Here is an 18,109-nt window from a genome sequence, read left to right on the forward strand (position 1 = left end):
GAAAATGAATGATTTGATGGGAGCATATGGCCCAATCTTTTTGAAACCCTTCCATCACAGTCAATGTGCTGTGAAATAACCACCAGGCAAGGACTGAATCACCTGGTTTCTGGTTCCAGTTATGTATTTAAGTAATGAGTCACTTGGAGCAAGTAACCTAATATCTGTAAAATCTCTCTCAGTTTGACAATTCTGTTATACCTGTTCTGACTCCTTGTATTAGTCAGTGACATCTGAAAGCAAATCAACAGTCAGTAAAGAATTCGTTCATTAACGGTGTCAGTGGGCAGTCTCTGGGTGACCCTCAGTTGAGGTGCACGTGAAATGTACTATATAGTACATGAAAATAGGAGTTCATGAGCATGTGGGAATAAAAGGTATTGCCCACTTCTGGTAGATACTTCCCCTAAGGATCTGTACCCTACCATGCTATAGGCATTATCTGAAAGCCAAGAAATGACTTTGAATGGCAGTGGAGATAGGGACTGTCGATATGAAGACTTACAAGCACATTACTAAAAGCATCCACTTGAATGTCTGTCAGATCCCTTATCAAAATCCCTAACTCATTTAGCCATATCCTATTCCCAATCTTCTCTGGGGAAAAGCACAACATAGTGTACCTGTTTTATGCATATTTTGTATCAATTCAGGCAATCAATTGTCACAAACAGGCAATCTTTACAAACCTGAAATAACAGTGGCAGACAATGGACAAAGGAAAAGGGCCTGAATCTTTAACCATCAGTTCTGAAATTTGGTGCCAAATATAAATAAATAAATAAATAAATAAATAAGTAAGTAAAAATAATAAAAAAAATCACGAGGGATTCTTACATTCTTCCAGAGATTCTAATATTCTGTGTTAAAAATAAGCACCCAAGTGAATTTGATGTAGTTCATCACAGAGACAGCCTAATAACCTTTGAGTTCATATTAAAAATGAAGCAAAATATACAAACATATATATAACATTTAGACAATGAATGTATTTAGCAATAGTTTTGGAATATAGTACCTTCCAAATCTTGATAGGATGGTACCTCTTAAGACCAGAAACTTTAGATAGATAGATAGATAGATAGATAGATAGATAGATTTGGTTCTGTTTGCTGTGTCATACATACATCATTCCTTATCAATTCTTGAGATTCCATTTATTGATCTGCCTGTATCCGTGGTGATTGAGTAAATGACCATAATATGACATGTCTAAATGAATGCCTAAGTGGTATATTATCTTAGAATATCTCTCCTTTCAAAGATTCATGGACATCTCAATCAAGTAAAGTACAGAGTACCGCACTGATTTATAATTTAACATGATTATGTCCAACAGGAAGCTCCTTGCTTAAGTGAGCTTAAGAACTCGATACACAATTACCTTCAGTATGGTGTGGAAAGGGGTGGAGACAGGATGTGGAAGTCAAGGAGCTATTACTCTAGACAGGAAAAATTCTTTATGGGGAAGATTTAAACTTGTAAGTGTTCATCATCTTTCCTAGGTGTATACAATATTTAAAAATAGAAGGAAGTTTTCAAATATTTCCCAAATCTGATAAGCAACATTCAGGGATGAAAGATGGGGTTGAAATCTTGTTCTGTGTGTTTAATTTGCAAGATATTCATGGTAAAGAAAAATTTTCTTATTTTGTTACTGCTTTGCGTTCCCTAAGAAATGATAAAGATCTTAGCTGTTCATAAGTACTTCTGGAATTCAACCATGATTTTTCTTTTAAACACACTATACTTCTGAAGTTATATAGATTAATGAGAATGTTTGAGTAAAAAATCCATAGGTAATACTTTTATTTTAGGTTAGTTGAGTTTTGTTAAATGTTCATTATGTCATTCTTGAAATACTATCAGGTTGCACCAGGTGGTAAAACTGTCAAGTTTGCTTAATTATTATATAAACTTTCTTTGATCTTTCTGAGAAGCTTAAAACTATAGAAAGAATCTGCCGTTGGATACTTCTGCATAAAAAGTATAATGCTCCTCAAAAGAGAAATGTATTATGCTTATTCTAAGAAATATGTGCTGTGGGAGGCACAGTAACGTGGTTTTCATAGACGAGGTTTTGGAGTCAGACGTTTGCTTCTCCATTATGTTCCTATGTGGGGCTGTGCACTTTGGTGACATGGGGTGTGAAAGAACTTAACCAGGATCCAGGCCGTGGTACATGTTGAGAAGCTGGCCAGCATCCCCTCTCTTCTCTCTGCTCCTCACTGTTGTATAGAAATGTTAAGAGGTCGTAGGGAAAAAGGAAAAAAAATCTAAAACTTTAAACTAAAATTTACACATCCTTTATTTATTAGATGTGTTAAGTTGGGTTTTTCATGAGGCATGGGTATCTTTGCTGTGTATCACCTCAAACTTGAATTCATTTTTCATTTGTCCAATTAGTTACATTAAAAAAAAAATCTTCCTTCTGAAAAGAAAATATACACGAACATGAGCTCTTGAAACCCATTCCTAATCATGGGATGAACCCTTAGTAACATTTTGGCCTGAATTTCACATTCAGCTTTTCTTATGTAGGACACTCACACTGAAGGACTCCCCAGATAGCTCTTTGAGGAGGTCACTCAGTAAGAAATGCTGAAGTTTTGCAAACAGCTGGTGTAGAGAACACTTCTGCTGAAGTTTTAGGTTTGGCTCAGCATGCTCAGTTTGAAAAACAGATTTTTGTCTATTAACTTTGCAGAGCTAGAAGCTTATTAATACAGAGGAGGATTGATGAACTTCATTGAAAATTGATGATCATATTAGCAGTGAAATAGTATTCACTATTTTTTGTTTTGTTTTAAAAATATTTTATTTATTTGACAGAGAGATCACAAGTAGGCAGAGAGGCAGGCAGTGGGGGGGGGGGGGAGAGCAGGCTCCCTGCTGAGCAGAGAGCCCGATGTGGGACTTGATACCAGGGCCCTGAGGTCATGACCTGAGCCGAAGGCAGAGATCAACCCACTGAGCCACCCAGGTGCCCAGTATTCACTGTTTAAAAGAGAATTCATGCTTCTGGTTTAAAAGAGAATTCATGAGTAAGAAAGGATCCACAGATTGGGATTAGTGTTGTGGACAGACTGTTCTAAATTATGAAAATTGAGACTCATAAGCTAAGCTTTGTATTTTTCCCATTGTGCCAGTTATTACGGTGCATGGCCACAGGTGAAGAAGCATGTTGAACTCTATTGATGGAAAAAACGTAGAAGAGGACTGTAAGCTGCCAGTTCTTAGGTCTGGCTGTGAACCAAACTGCAAAAATCATTTTAGTTAATCAAATAGTGATACCCACTTATAAATCAGTCAGCCATCCCTCTTCCTTGAGAAACAACAACAACAAAAAGACCACAGGAATGAATCTTGCAGAGATCATATCCTCGTCTGAGCAGAATGCATGGCATGAGGTGAGAAATGGAATGATTATGTTTTCTTAGAGAATCCAACTCCTAGAAGGCAGTATGGGCGAGTTCTATTCGGGCGCAACCAACAATATGTGTTGTCGCATATGCACAAAAGCCATGTTTTTTACAGCCAAACCGACCTAGGTTCCTTTTCCTTTCATTAGTGGAGGCAAGTTGCTTTTCTTCTTTAAGCCTTAATTTTCTCATTTGTAAAGTGGGGTTAGTAATAGTACTTGCTCCTTGTGGTTATTATGAGAATTACAAGGGAAAGCACCTGCCAAGTACTCAGCAGCACAGTGTTGGGCACAGAAAACGCCTGTCTGTAATAAATGAGATCTGCTAATATTACGACCATGCCCTTATTAGCCAGTAAAGTGTTGTCGAAGAGATAATGTGTTCTGAACTCTTAAGGTCTCTACTGGAAGTATTTTATGTCATAAAACATTTAATTCTTCACTTCCTTGAGTGTTTTGTCCAACAGTAGCACACCGTGATACAATTTATAGTGTAAATGAGAGCTGAGCCTCAGATGTTTACATGGAATTTGCTTGCTCATTAGAAATAAAGTAACTGATTATGGAAATGGGAGTTTGGCAAATGCCTCACTGATTTTAAAAAGTTAGCCAAACATCACATTATGACACTCCTTGAACAGCTGTTGTGTTTGTGTAAAAAAACAAAACAAAACAAAACAGAAAAACACAGGGGTGATAACCTAGAGAAGAGGAACAAATATAAATTATGTGTTTAGTCAGTTCAGCTATTCACACAAGAAATGGACTTGTTGGATGAACGCAGTCGAAGCTCATGTCTTATAATGGCATGTGATTTTCATTCAAAAATTACTGGGAATAGAGCTTCCAAGGTTTGTATATGCTTAGAATGTCTTTTTTCCCCCCATATACAGTGGTAGCACTGTTCTTCTCTTTCCATCCTATTGCACTTTCTCTGAAATGATGCAGCATGGTAACCTGGACTGATCCCCATTTTACCTACTTTATTGTTTTGTTCTTAGTCCTTAGGCAGATGCAGTGGAAGGCCACTCACCCCTCAACCTTTGTAGAAATCAAAATATGATCTGTCTAGATGTATTTTCAAATTATCCCTTGCAACTATTGAAATTCCAATAAAGGCCATTGTGGTTCCATATACTCTTTGTGGAATAGATTAAGTAATTGGTGATTCTGAGTGACCAATTTTCAATGAAAATAAAATTCAATGTGGAGCCCAGAGACACTGTTAGCAAGCAATGATAAGACCACTATGTCTCAGGCATATGAATATAGCGGTGAGAAAAATATCCTAAGGAGATATAAAGGCCAATATGAATTGTGTCTCTAAAAATACATGTCTGTTTTAAAATGTTTTTGAGTGCTTTATTTTTTTTCTTAATAAATGTAAAGCGTAAATTAGCTGACAATGTAATTTAAGTGCCTCAACCTTTCAGTATTATGAGACTGTAAGATATTATGGATAAATTTTACTCCTATGGAATGAATCTACCAAAATATTTGCCTTTGTTTCTTTGCAGTCATTATATTAATCCAGTTTTGTAATTTTAGAGAAAACTTGTAATAAGCACAAGTCAATCTTCTCTACCACAATGAAAATGAGGCATCTTTAAATATTTTCAGTAGTCAACATACATAGCAAAATGTTAGTCATTGTAAGTACTGGGAGTCCTGAGCCTTCCTGAGGGCCATTGCTTAGTCCGTGGCACGTTTGCAGGCTTGGTCCCAGGGGAGTGAATGCATCTCCCCTGTTCCTGGACTCCCTGCAACGAACAAGTCAGGAAACATTGCCTCCTTTCTTACTCTTCAGGGAATTAAATCCCAGGGGTTTCAGGCCTCTGGAAACAGAAAGCGTTTCCTGTCGATGCTAGGCTCATAATTGATTCAGCGGGTCTTTGGGGAGTCCGTGAGCCTTTTCAATCCAGACATGGAAAAAAATGGTAGAAAAAAATGTTTACACTCCTTCCTACCTAGGGAGGATTATTATGTGTGGAATGCTTCCCTTTCCGGAAATAAAACTTTGTATGACAACCTTTTGTATATGTGTTTTAGGCGTTTTCACCTATTCCAAGGACAATATTAATTTTGGAAGACACAGTTTCCCCTAGAGGGCTCTCAGAATAATGTGAATACACCTACTGGCATATTGAGGTCTTTGTATGTCATTATCTCCCGAAGACAGAGTAACTGGGAAGGAGATGCCAAAGTTGCTTTTATGTTGACACTTTATCCATTGGTGATAGATACATCAGGAGATTTTTGAGGATTTTGTTCATGATTTTCCAGCAACATGGAACTTGCCTAAGTAATTTATTCATTCCATTTTATCCAATTTTTGAGGCCTTTGCCAACTGTTTATCAAAGTGTTAATGCTGTCAGACAAATATATAGATGAGTTGGTAGAACAACATGCAATATTTTTCTCGAAGAATAGACGTTGGTTGTGTTTTTCATGTTTAACTCAGACATATCATTAGCTCTGAATTAAATTAAAAAGTACAGATTTTTATTTGTAAAAATCTGCCCGCCTAGAGTGATATGGTGCAAAGGGCATAGAACTTGGAAGGGTAAGTCTAGAGTAGGAGTTCAGGAAAATGGGAGGGTATATTTCTAACAGACTCTCAGCCAGGTACTATGATCAGTGCTGTACCCATCTTTGTAGTCAGAAGACCCTGACTTCTCCATATATTAGCTCCCTGCCTGTGGCAAATCTCTAACCTCATGGAACCTTGTTCTCTAATCTTAAAAGGAAGAGGATAGCATTATACCTGCCTTACCAAATTGTTGTGGGGAGCAAATATCATTGTTGAGAAAGTGCTCTGTAAACCAATATTGCTCTAAACAAATATTCACAAGTATTATGTTTCTTTTTTAATATCCTTTTTTTACTTTCCCAAAGTTTTGGAACCAGTTCATTACTATTATCCTAAGTAAAATTTGGAGAACACATTTAGAAACCAAGAAAAATTCTCCGGAAAGAAAAAAAAAAAATAAGACTGTGAAATTAAGGAGGAGATGTCATTGCCTACAGAGTCTCACTCAAACTTTGGAAATGAAAAGGTAAGGCCAGATAGGGAGATGGAGAGTGGGAAGTAGGGATTGCTGTCCTGAGAAATGGCCTCACTGTTTTTCAGTAAGATGTGGAAGCTAAGCATGGACCCTGAGAATAGACACTATATTTAATAAGAGCACATGTAAGTGCCTTAAAATGTTACAGTGAAACCCACTAAAAAAGGAGGTTGAGATTCTCCTCAAAATTCCTGGAAAAACTTCTAATGGATGACCAATAGTTGAATCTCTATAGCTGAAGAGTAGCAATAATGTTATTAAGACTTTTTTTTTTAAACATTTATTTGACAGAGACAGATCACAAGTAGATAGAGAGGCAGGCGGGGGGGGGGGGGGAGACAGGCTCCCTGCTGAGCAGAGAGCCCTATGCGGGACTCGATCCCAGGACCCTGAGATCATGACCTGAGCCGAAGGCAGCGGCTTGACCCACTGAGCCACCCAGGCGCCCCTAAGATGTTTTAAAAACAGAGCAAAGCTCTTATTTTTATGACTCTTTACAAAACATAGTGGACTATATCCAAAAGATGATCAGTTTGAAATATTTGGGTGTATATACTTAAGAAATTGTTATTGCTTCTAGGATTGAATGCCTGCTTTTGCTTTTCAAGTGTCTGACTATCTGATAAACATTTCCTTAAGTTTTATGATTTTTTTTTTTTTTTTTGCGTAGATCTATATGCTTTTTTCTTTTTTAAAAAAAGATGTGAGGGACTGAGTAGTGGAGTTTTAACGGAGTGCTGGAGGGAGCACTCTAAAGGGACCTACTCTAGGCCTTCATAAAGAGCTATATGATTCAGACTAAAGATGTTAAACCATTTGTGCCTCAGTTTCCTCGCCTGTGAAATGAGCATATTAGACCATCTTCTAAAGGTCCTTTCCATCCTAAAGTTCTATTAGTATATGAAAATATGTTTTCCTTCTTCATTCTCTTATGCCAAAACTGTGTATGTGATCTTATTAGTGGCACCTTAAAAAAAAGAAAAGCCCTCCCTAATTGTGGCCTACGATAAATTAACATACTAGCAAGCAATTATGTACAAGCATAACGGTTATGGAATTATAGTAGATGATTGACTGGGTACCATATTTCTTCATAAAGATTTGAGATGAGCATTTTTCTTTCTCACTCTGTATTTAATGACCTCTAAATAGCATCTCCCGAGATCTTCTTCCACCCCTCCCATCATACGAAAGAAAACATTTTTATTTCTCCATTACTTTTCCTATCTTCTGGCACCACCTACTTTCTTTATATTAGAATTCGATTTGCTTTTACATTGTGGTCAGAGGAAGGACTATTACCATGTTCTACTTCCCGGGTGTCAAGGCAGACATTACTTTATCAGAAGAGAGGCAGGGAGGAATCCACGGAGCTCTGTGCGGGACCTGTGTTCAGCTGCAACACAGTGAAGCTTTCTGAAGTACTTACTGCCTAGCCAGGATCGGAGAGCTCTCTCTCTGACAGCACACACAAGATGTGCTGATGTCTTGCACAGTGTTTACCTGCTTTATTTGGTTTCATGGCACTAGAGAGTGATACCTAAGTGATGAAATCCTTAGAACCAGGTAGATATGGAACATTGTGGTGGACTGCAGATGTGTCCCTTGTTTCTTCAGATTGGCTAAGCTACATCATTTTAAATTATTCTTTGGAGGCATCCTTACTGAGGCTAGACTCATTTTTTAAGAATGCTAGCTTCTTTTTAATAATCTTCTTCAAATTCCCCAACAGATACCTTATCTGTAACCATCTCCAGGCACTGCTAAGTAATAACATTTAACTTACATAATTGTTATTTTTTAATCTCAGGTTACAAACATTTCTGATCAACTTAATTCATTTGCAATAAAGATCACCATGCCACATCACACAGGAATTTTGCACTAGAAAAAATTCAGAGTTGGGGGAGGCGGTAAAACACCAAGCCCATTTTATGGCAAAAGAGAGAAAAGGAGAAAAAAAAGAAGCAATAGGTGTAAAAAAGAACAAAGAAATAATAAAATACAGTTAACAAATTCTAAGTTGGTTACCTTTTTCCTAGATCCCTAAATTTCTGGTCTAGAAGGCCGATAACACTGTTTATGAAGCCATTAACAGCAACAATAACAACCAAAGGAAAAAAATTCCACTTACTCATCAGCATTCTAACTCAGTGTGTGTTGCCTGTGACAAGCGACACTCTTGAAAAGATGGTCCTTTGACGCTTGTCTTGTCAGAAAGCTATTTCTGGTATAGCTGCATGACTGGGAAGACTATGTCTAAGTCTTCCAGGCATGTTCCTGTGTCCATCATCTGGCATTGATAGATGCTGATCAGACCACCGAACTCACCGGCACACACTGACAACACCGGGGGACGGGAATGATTGTATTTCTAGACTCAAGTGGGCATGGTGTTGATCTGTGTAATCCACAAAATATGTATGTGAGCTTTACCAAGGTTAAAGAGTGAATCCACTGTTCTTAGGTATCATTGATTGCAATTTAAAAATAGGCTCTGTCGGATTTGAGTATGTGTGTGTTTGGTGTGGAAAGTTTCCCTGGAAAAGGTCTAAGAAAAACTGAAATCAATACTGCAATGCTACATTATCCAGGAGTTTGAAACCCGGAGGCTGAATGTCTACTTCCAGCTTTTCCTCTTGGTTAGGAACTTAGCAGCTATCTCACAATTCTCCGATCTGTTCTGTGGCAAAAGCAGCACTTCTCATGAATAGCAGAAAAGCAAAGGAAACCCCTTTTCCTCTTTGCAATAAATCATTTTGTTTCTTCTATAGATCGCATGTGGCGTTTGAGGCAGAGTGAGCAAGGCTGCCAATACTGCGAGCTAATGCTTCAGCACCTTTCATTTTTCACTCTGAGCAGGAAACCTCTTCTTAAACTTGTTCATTTTACAGAGAGAAAATCGAAGCCAGTGGCACATTGTCAGAGCTGCTTTATTGTCATCATTTACAAAGGTCACTGGAATTAATTGACTTCTTACATACTGTAAAGTGACTCATATTTTGACACATTTATGGGAAAGTGGCAGGATCTAAGGGACTGGTTATTGTCTTTTGGTTTTGGGTCATGTTATAAATTAGGAAACCAATCATAACTCTGAAATCACAGTTGTAGAGGGGAAAAATACCATGCAGTTGGAAAGAAGCTGACTCCATTAACTATTTGGTCAGTTGAACTAAAGGAAGGGAAGAGAGAGCTCCAGAAGGCGAAGTGCAAATACTAGGTTTAATGTCTCTACAGGACCCATTAAAGGGGGTAGTAAACGTTTCCGTGGACATCCTCAATTGATGTTGTCTGTTTGAAAGCATATTCTAAGTAGCTGGCTTCCTTTTAGAAGACTGGAAGTAGAAATTAACCCACCCGGTATTCCATGAATCATCAGTACATGGATGCTCATAGTTTACTGAGAGTAATTCTGTCTCAAAGGCATTGCCTCTGAAACTAAAGAGAAATGTAGGATATGAGTAATATTTATAGTACTAGGGCAGACACACTCCTTCCTAGGTAGATATTTTGGAATCCTTACTTCTTGCCTTTTTATTCTTCACATTATCCCCTTTTCACTAAATTAGGAAGGTTCTACTCGCATTTGTAGCATGCTCTCACTAAAAATTCGAGGCATGGAAACAAGGGCATATTGTTAAAAATAAATAAATTAGAGGCAAATTTAAGCCACATAGCTCAATAAAAGCAAAGGGAATATAGTAGTCCGTCTGAACAAAAATCTTCTGAAATAGCAAATGCACTTTAAAGCCACCCTGCTGTGATTCTGTTAATTACCAAAGAAGATGAGAACTCTTCTGGTTCTTGGGCTCCTTTTACCTCACGCCTGTCGGTTGCAGCTGCATTAGCAATCAGACATTTGCACTGTCCCTTCAGACCAGCGGGAGGATGTTATTAAAGGGAAGTCATTTACCCCAATCCGTAAGATGTAGCCTGGCAGAAATTCAATAACTGTTTGTGATATGCTCATTCCGCCACTCTGCTTAATGGTTTTAGCTCTTGACACACAGCAGCATTTGCCTTAATCTCCATCCGCTGGGTGAAAGGAGAAAAATGCCCCATGGGGTGGGGGGGTTGGTTTCAAAAACAGACTGATGTGTGAACCGCTTTTCATTACAAATAATGTGAAGGAGAAAAAAAAGAAAATTCCCCCCTTCTCCTTCCTCTCCTCTCCACTCCCACTGTCCCCTTCTCCCCTCTCTCCCTCCTCTCCCTCCTCTCCCCAGCACTGCTTTTTCTCTCCCACTCACATCCTCTGATGGGCGTTCAAGCTAGTAAAATGCATGTTGGAGAATCCCACAAACACAGCTAAGCATACCCAAAGCCAGAGGGCTTTTGCGTTTGAATTTCTCCTCCAAAGTAAAATGGAAAGAAGAATGCTTTAGAATCCAGACATGAAGAAAACATCAAAGGAGAATTTAGGTTTGGGGGTGGGGGGCTAGCATCCACCAAAGAAGAAATAGAGCATATTTAAATAGAAATGTATATTTTAAACTTACCTTGCAAAAGCAGTTCCTGTGATGCACCACCTTCCGTGTCCCTCCGTGCGGGCTCCCTCAGTTCTTCAGTTGCGATAATCACATGGTTGTGTTCTTGCCCGGGTGTAAATAGGTGCGTGTGTGTATGTAATAAAGTACATACAAACATGTACTAGTGGTGGGCACACACGCAAGCCAGCTTATCTCTGTATTCTAAGATAAAAAGGGAGGCAGGAGGCTGCAGCTGGGGTTCCTTCTTTTCTCCGGAACTCTTGCTCTCAGTCGGCAGCCTGAGGCTCTCAATTCCGTGCGGAGCGATCCTGGGAGCTGGCTTTCTTTCTCCTTGTTTCCATGGTGGTTAGTGGTGCATCGTTCACCCGATCAGTTGTCACACTGACATGGTGCTGCCTGCTCAGCGGTCATTAATAACTGAACACCCTCCGCTCCCCAGAGAGGAGCCAATCGCTTCGGACTGCCAAGATGTAGCACTCGCAGCTGCTCCCGTCTGGTTGGCTGAAACAACCTGTCTGTTCTATGACACTGCTGCTTAGGATACAAATAAATGAAACCGGCTTGCATATTTTCCTAGGTACCATTCCCTTCCTGCCTGCCTTCCTGCCTGCCTTTCATCCTTCCTTCCTTCCTCCCTCCTTTTCTCCTCTCCTCCCTTTCCTTCCTTCCCTCCTGCCTCTTTTCCTTCCCATTCCTTCCTCCATCCTCCCCCCCCCCTTTTTTTGAGAGGAAGAAATGTTGGACAAGTTTTCCCATTTTTAGGTTATCATTCACCCAGAGAAACTGTGTTTTCTAGCTGAAAATAGCAGGATGTGCTACAAATAAGGATTTTTCCAAATACCAAGAACACCTGGGGGAGATGCAGTGCCTCTGACTCCCTCTTTGTAAAGTTCGCCAGTGGCTACATTGTTTAAGAAGAGTAACTTGAAACTGTTTTGAGAGGCATTTGGTTTTCTGTAGATTCTACTTAGTTTGGTGTTTGTGTGATTACTGTTCAGTAGCATTTTTTAAGCCATGACATTTCTTATCTGAATTGACCACATTTTAAAAATAAAGCATATGTTTTTTTCTCTATAATTCACAACATTGGCATATGAGGGGGTATTTAAAAAATCAATATTTCCAATAATAGTAATTTCTTTATATCTGATGCAATTAAAATCTGAAGGCCACAGATAAATGGATACATGTGTCAAGGTGTTTGTGTGGGTATTTCTGTGTGTGTGTATTTAGGAGTGTGTTATGAAATACTTCTTGGGAAAGTATTTCAACTCTGATGAATTGAACCCTCAGGAAAATTGTTTCCCTTTATTCTTAGACTTACTAATTCTGAATTTATATTTACCAGGAAAATATGGAATACACGCCACGTATGTAAAATGTATCCAGTTATCAGAAATTTAGAAAAGAAACACAGAAAAGTATTGCAGTGTATATTTCTGAAGGAACACCTGTGAGTACATAGACAGCAATTTTAAAAATGCTTGTTTTACCACCTTAATTAGTATGCTAGAGGAACATCTTGTTGAGAAGACTGGAACATGAGGATTAATTTATCAACAGGTCAAAAACAGGCTAGATCCATGGCTCCAAGCCCTAGTTTTGAGAGACTACCCTCTAGTGGAGTAAAAAAAAAAATGACATTTTCATGTTAATAGATTTAGGTGGGTGAGGGGGATGGAAAAGCTTCGCATCTGATTGTTCAAGAGTTATTGAAATGACATAGACCAATAGTTTTAAGTTACTATAATCATAATACCAGGAAATTTATAAAGGCATTAGCTTTTTTTTTTTTTAAGTTCACAAGTGCTTTATTTTTTTCCTTCTCTAAAAATTTATTCAAGTGGTTGCTAATCTTTTGAATAAAAATGAGTTCGAGACAAAAGTAGTTTCTTGCTTAACCTACTAACACTCATTTCAGAAAGTGTATTGTAAGGCTTTATTCTTTACTAACAACATTTAAATGTTGCTCTGTGAATGGTAGGGATTATGGTCAAGTGTTGGGGATGTTGAGAGGGAGTGTGTCTACATACAGTTTAATGTACTTGTAATAATAGTGATAATCATCCTCATTACGCCTCCCTTGATTTTACTTTCCCCAACTTTAATTCCCTACATATTCCATATCATTTCGACATCTGCAGGATTACATTTCCACATATTGGAAGAATTAGGATAAAATTGTGATAATTATTTGAGAAAGGAATTTTAGTTTTATACTCTTGGTTCCTTAAGAATTTCATTTTGGTTGATTGGTATTGACTGTATAATTGACAAATTCAGTAATCAAACCAATTATAATGTACTTCCATAATGAAAGTAAGTGGTGATAATCAGATGCATGATTAAAACACTTTCTTGGTTTATAAATGAAACCTGCAATCATACCTAATATTTTAAATTTCAGCCTCTTTAAGAAATCAAAGAAAAATCTAAGTCTTAATTTAGTGAAAGTTGAATATTTTTAAATGCTACCTTATGCTATCTCATAGGAAATTGTTTTCACTCATTGTTTAGCTTTTCTTCAGCATATGGGGATGAGGTTGCTTTTTTGCAATTGTCCTTTTGCTGTAGGCACATGACAAATTCAAAAGATTTCATTTTTATCAGTTTCATACCATGGAACATTAGAAGTGAGACTGTAATGTGAGAGAGAAAAATAACTCTGGCTTTGTATGAAAAGGGTGACGAGTTTGTTCTTTGGCTGTGGTTTCCTTCTTGCTGCAAGAGTATCAGGAGCTTCCTAGAATCAGTACATGTTCAGGTGATCGTCAGTTATCAACCGTTTACTGGAGATACGAAAGGTTGCTCTCCAAAAAAATAACAGGCTAAAAAGTTAATTTCACTACCACCTCTATATAATGAAGTGCCATATAAAAACATGAAACTGTGACTGAGTAAGGATTTCAGCAATTTTGAATCAGTACAATTGTGAATAGTTATCAAACCACGGACTCTTTAGACTCGAATACCCTGAGTCCTAAGAGGTCAAGTGACTTGTCTAAGTGCACACAGCTGGTCGGAGACAGCAAGGGTAGACCCCACCATCTTCCAAGGGTTTCCTACCATGTCACCCTCTCATCTACTGAATAATTGATAAGTCTCCACTTTTTCTTCTTTCCCATCTCCATTTTTTTTCCTCCTTCTTCTTTTCTTTCTCAAGTTTTTACCTTTTACAACCCACTAAAATTTCACAGCAGTTTCACATTCCATATATACTGTGTTATGGGGTTGTGTAGGTCAGCTGCCTCGTAGTAAACACCTGCAGAGCTTCCTGAACTAGTATTCAGCTCTAATAACAATGTGTTGTAATGATTTTAAAACATAAATGAATAATTACAGCCCTTAAATTATGTTGAAAAAGTTCTGCCTTCATCATCAAATAAACAATAGGGATGTAATAAGTATTTATGTGTTGATTTAATAGTTGAAGTTCCTATTAATATGGGAAGGTTTCTTGTTTCCTGGAATCCTGGGCACTGCTCTTCTGTTCACTTCCATTAGAGGGGTGGTCTGGGTAGTGGGTCAGAGTGTGCTTTCTGGGAACAGGCTACGTGGGTTTGGGTTCTTACCTTGCCACTTCCCAGCTTTGTGACCCTGAACAAGAACTTAACATCTCTGCATCTCAGTTTCCTCCTGGGAATGTTATAAGGATTAATGTAGTTAATATGTGCAAAAGCTTAGGAAAGAACTTAGGATATAGTAAGCTTGAATGGATGTTTGCATCACCATTATTGTCATTCTTGTCATTGTCCCTGTTGTCGGTCAGTGTCATTACCATCATCATCGCCTGTTCTAGTTCTCTGCTTTGTTTGGAATGTTCTTTCTACCTTTCCTCTGGGTCCCGGCTTCTGTCTGGTCCTAAATAAGTGAGCTCAGGGCAAATGCTACTTCCCATGCGAAGTCTTTTCTGACCCTCTAACAAGACACGATCTCTCACAATCACAGTCTTTATCTCCCCTACCATTTATGTTTTTAAAATGTATTACAGTTGTTTCTATAATTTGGCCCATTTCTGTTTTTAGTTTATAGAGTCTCCTGGAAGAGGTCTATATTTTATTCATCTTTACGTGCTGTAGCTTGCATAAACATGGAGAAAACAATATTTGTTGAATACTAACTGTGTATGTTTTAAAAGTTATTGAATCTCTACAACATAAAATAGATGTTTTATCCCCATTTGACAGTGTAGAAACATTGGCTCAGAGAAGTTAGGTTTCTTGCCCAATGTACCAAAACCATGAAATAATGGGGCAAAAATTTGAACTCGGTTCTGTCTGCCCACCAAGCCAAGGCTCTTTTACATTACAACCCACTCAATATTCATTTGTAAAATAAATGAATGCTTGATTGATGACTGAGCCAAACAATTCAATATAGTCAGCAACAAGGGATGCTAAAAATAAAATACTGTTTTAAAAAGGAATGAATTTTTACACTAGGCAGTGGATGCTTTTATATAGTTATGGTTGTTCAGTATTAATGAAAGAATTTGCTGGCTCTGTTTGAGAAAAAGAGCTCTGAAGAAAGTCAGTGTCTTGTTGGAAAGTTAGTTGATATGCTCAGAAAGCTAAATAACTATGCATGGGCCACTGATGAGGAGGGACTGACATCGTACTGAGAAGATCTTCAGTGACATGGTCCTTTGTAGTCTAATTCTGATAGCAGATTAGCTCTTAATTAAGTTAGAAGCATGATGTAAGGGGAGTGGCATTGGCTGTTTGTTAGAATGTTGAACAAAAGCACGTTGGATCAGAGAGTTCTCATTTTCTTTTTTCAAAAGGGTTTTAGAAAGTAGAATTGGAAACAAAAATGATTCCCATTCAAGTATGGGTCTTATTTTTTATTATGGCTTTCTTCTTATGGTAAAGTATATAACGTAAATTTAACCATTTTAACAGTTTTTAAGCTCGTAGTTCAGTGGCACAAGTGTATTCACATGGTTGTACAACTTCCTTAAGGCTTTTTATGAACATTTAGAATCAGAGATCCACAGAGTATCTGAACTGGAGAAGAAAGAGATCGTTACATGCTAAAATATGCAAATTCGACTATCAGAATTTAGCAGACACAAGAAGAAACAAAGATCGTTGGAGGGGAAGTAAGAGAGAAAAATAAACGAAGCTGGCCTGTCTTCCCTCTATGACAAGTGAGCAAGAAGTAGAAATGTGCTGCTCCCTCAGGGACCCCCTGCCCCGTTCCCTGCTGCCTCTCCCAGGATGACATCTCTCCATGACGGGGGTGATTAGGGAGATAGATTTGTATTTTGCTATAACCCCATATAGGTTTTATTTTTTTTAATGAGGGATAGAACTCCACTTCAAGAACAAAAGTAATTTTATCACTGAAGGAAATTCACCACCAGGAATGAGAAAGGTGTCAGAAATCAAGGAGATAAATCTCTGTCTCTGTCTCTTCCTCAGACTTCTTTCTCCTTCTCTTTCCTTCTTGTCTTTCTCTGTAGCTCCCAACTATCTCTAATCTTGGCTTCTCTCTGTGCATCCCTAATCTTTTCATTTGGAGGATTGAATATTACTTCTCCTCTAGCCAGGTAAACAATTAGTGAAATAAAAGAATGAAAATCACTAAAGAAAACACAGCAGGTAGACAGGTAAATAGATAGGTAGACAGTTTGTAAGTTACACAAAAATAACTAAAAAGAAATACATCAAGAAAGGAAGTACACAAAACCCCTACCAGTAGTTATCTTTGATAAGACAATGGGGGCTTTTATTTTTTTTTATACTTCTCAAATGTTCCACCATAAGCACATAGTATTTTTATAATCAGAAATAAAACGATTACTTAAAAAAATAAAATGTGACGTTCTTCTGAGGTGGAACTTTACTTCTACAACTGAAGCTGTCTTGTTTGGTCAAGTCTCAGACCTCCTTCGCGGAGCCCCCTCAGCTCTTCCACGACATGATAATGAGGGCAGCAGCAGTAACAGTAGACCACACTTACTGAGCACTCCTTCTGTGCCAGGTGGTTTGTTAGGAGTTTTCATGAATTGTCTCTTTCAGTCCTCCCTATCAAAGTACTAGCTGTTAGTTTCGTTTTGCAAATCGGAAAACTGAGGGCTGAGTGTGCAAAAACTCATGGAGTTGCCCATTTTTAGAATCCACAACCAAACCAAAGCGTTTCTGACTCCGAGGCTGACACTTGCAGCAGCTCTGCTCCATCAGCCGCTCTGTGTTTCCCATGTCCCCAGGCCATCCTTTCTGTCCCTGACGCCAGCACATCCCCTTCCTCAGCACAGCCCAGCACAGGGCTGGTCATTTCCAGAACGTATCTTGTACGTTGCCTTCTTAGCTCTCTATTTTTTCTGTGATAGGGCCAGTTCTGTAAGGCTTCCTTACAAGATCTCATCCTTTAAGAAGCTCCCCCCATCTCAGTGCAAGGGAGCATTTTCCTTATTTTATCACATTTTAAATTTACTTTTTATTTCGTTTCTCTTGTTCTAACACACGTTATTGCGTATGGTTTATTTATGCCTAGACAGTACCTTGTATATTCAGGAGTGCATTTTACATATTAAAAGGTCAGTATTTGACTAATTAAACCTCACTGAGTCACCAAAAGAGTAAGTTACTATGCTCTTCTGTGTGCTGGTTTTGTTCCAGACATTTGAGTAAAATCAGAGAATTGTTTAATGAAAATCCTCCCGCCCAGGGGAATAGATTTTGTCAGCCCAGTGACTTCAGTTATGCACAAGATTATTTATAAGAGAGCTGTTATTTATGGGAGAATAGAGTGTGACTCTTTTTTTTCTAAATTTTTTTATTAACGTATAATGTATTATTAGCCCCAGGGCTAGAGTGTGTCTCTTCACTTAGACTTTTTCTTTGCTGGCCACTTTCTCTGTTCATCTTCTTTGATTAGGACACATTAAATGCATCTGGTTTCATAAAACTACTAAGATACATGTAAGTTCTAGGCAAAAATAAAACTCCAAGAACCAAGAATTCACGTACATTCATGTAAATTCTAGGCAAAAATTAAGAACAAAAAATGGCATGAGGTAACAGTTTGCCCCTGGTGCGATATTTGTCTGCAAGGTCTGTTCTGCATTTTCCTGCTTTCACATGGGGCCCTTTTGTAAAGGTGAGCTCATGAAAATGATCCATTT

General features: G+C 38.2%; 2 protein-coding genes across 2 annotated transcripts in view; one reads left to right on the forward strand and one right to left on the reverse strand.

Annotated features, from left to right (window-relative positions):
* LRRN3 (leucine rich repeat neuronal 3) overlaps positions 1–11,366 on the reverse strand; it is a 37,449-nt gene extending 26,083 nt beyond the window's left edge. The window contains exon 1 of the mRNA XM_046021515.1: positions 10,990–11,366. The gene's annotated coding sequence lies outside the window, so the exon portion shown is untranslated. The remainder of the gene's footprint in view (positions 1–10,989) is intronic.
* Positions 1–18,109, forward strand: part of IMMP2L (inner mitochondrial membrane peptidase subunit 2) — an 869,268-nt gene that overhangs the window by 444,644 nt on the left and 406,515 nt on the right. The window lies entirely within an intron of this gene.

This window comes from Meles meles, chromosome 10 (genome assembly GCF_922984935.1).
Source record: "Meles meles chromosome 10, mMelMel3.1 paternal haplotype, whole genome shotgun sequence".
Taxonomy (NCBI): domain Eukaryota; kingdom Metazoa; phylum Chordata; class Mammalia; order Carnivora; family Mustelidae; genus Meles; species Meles meles.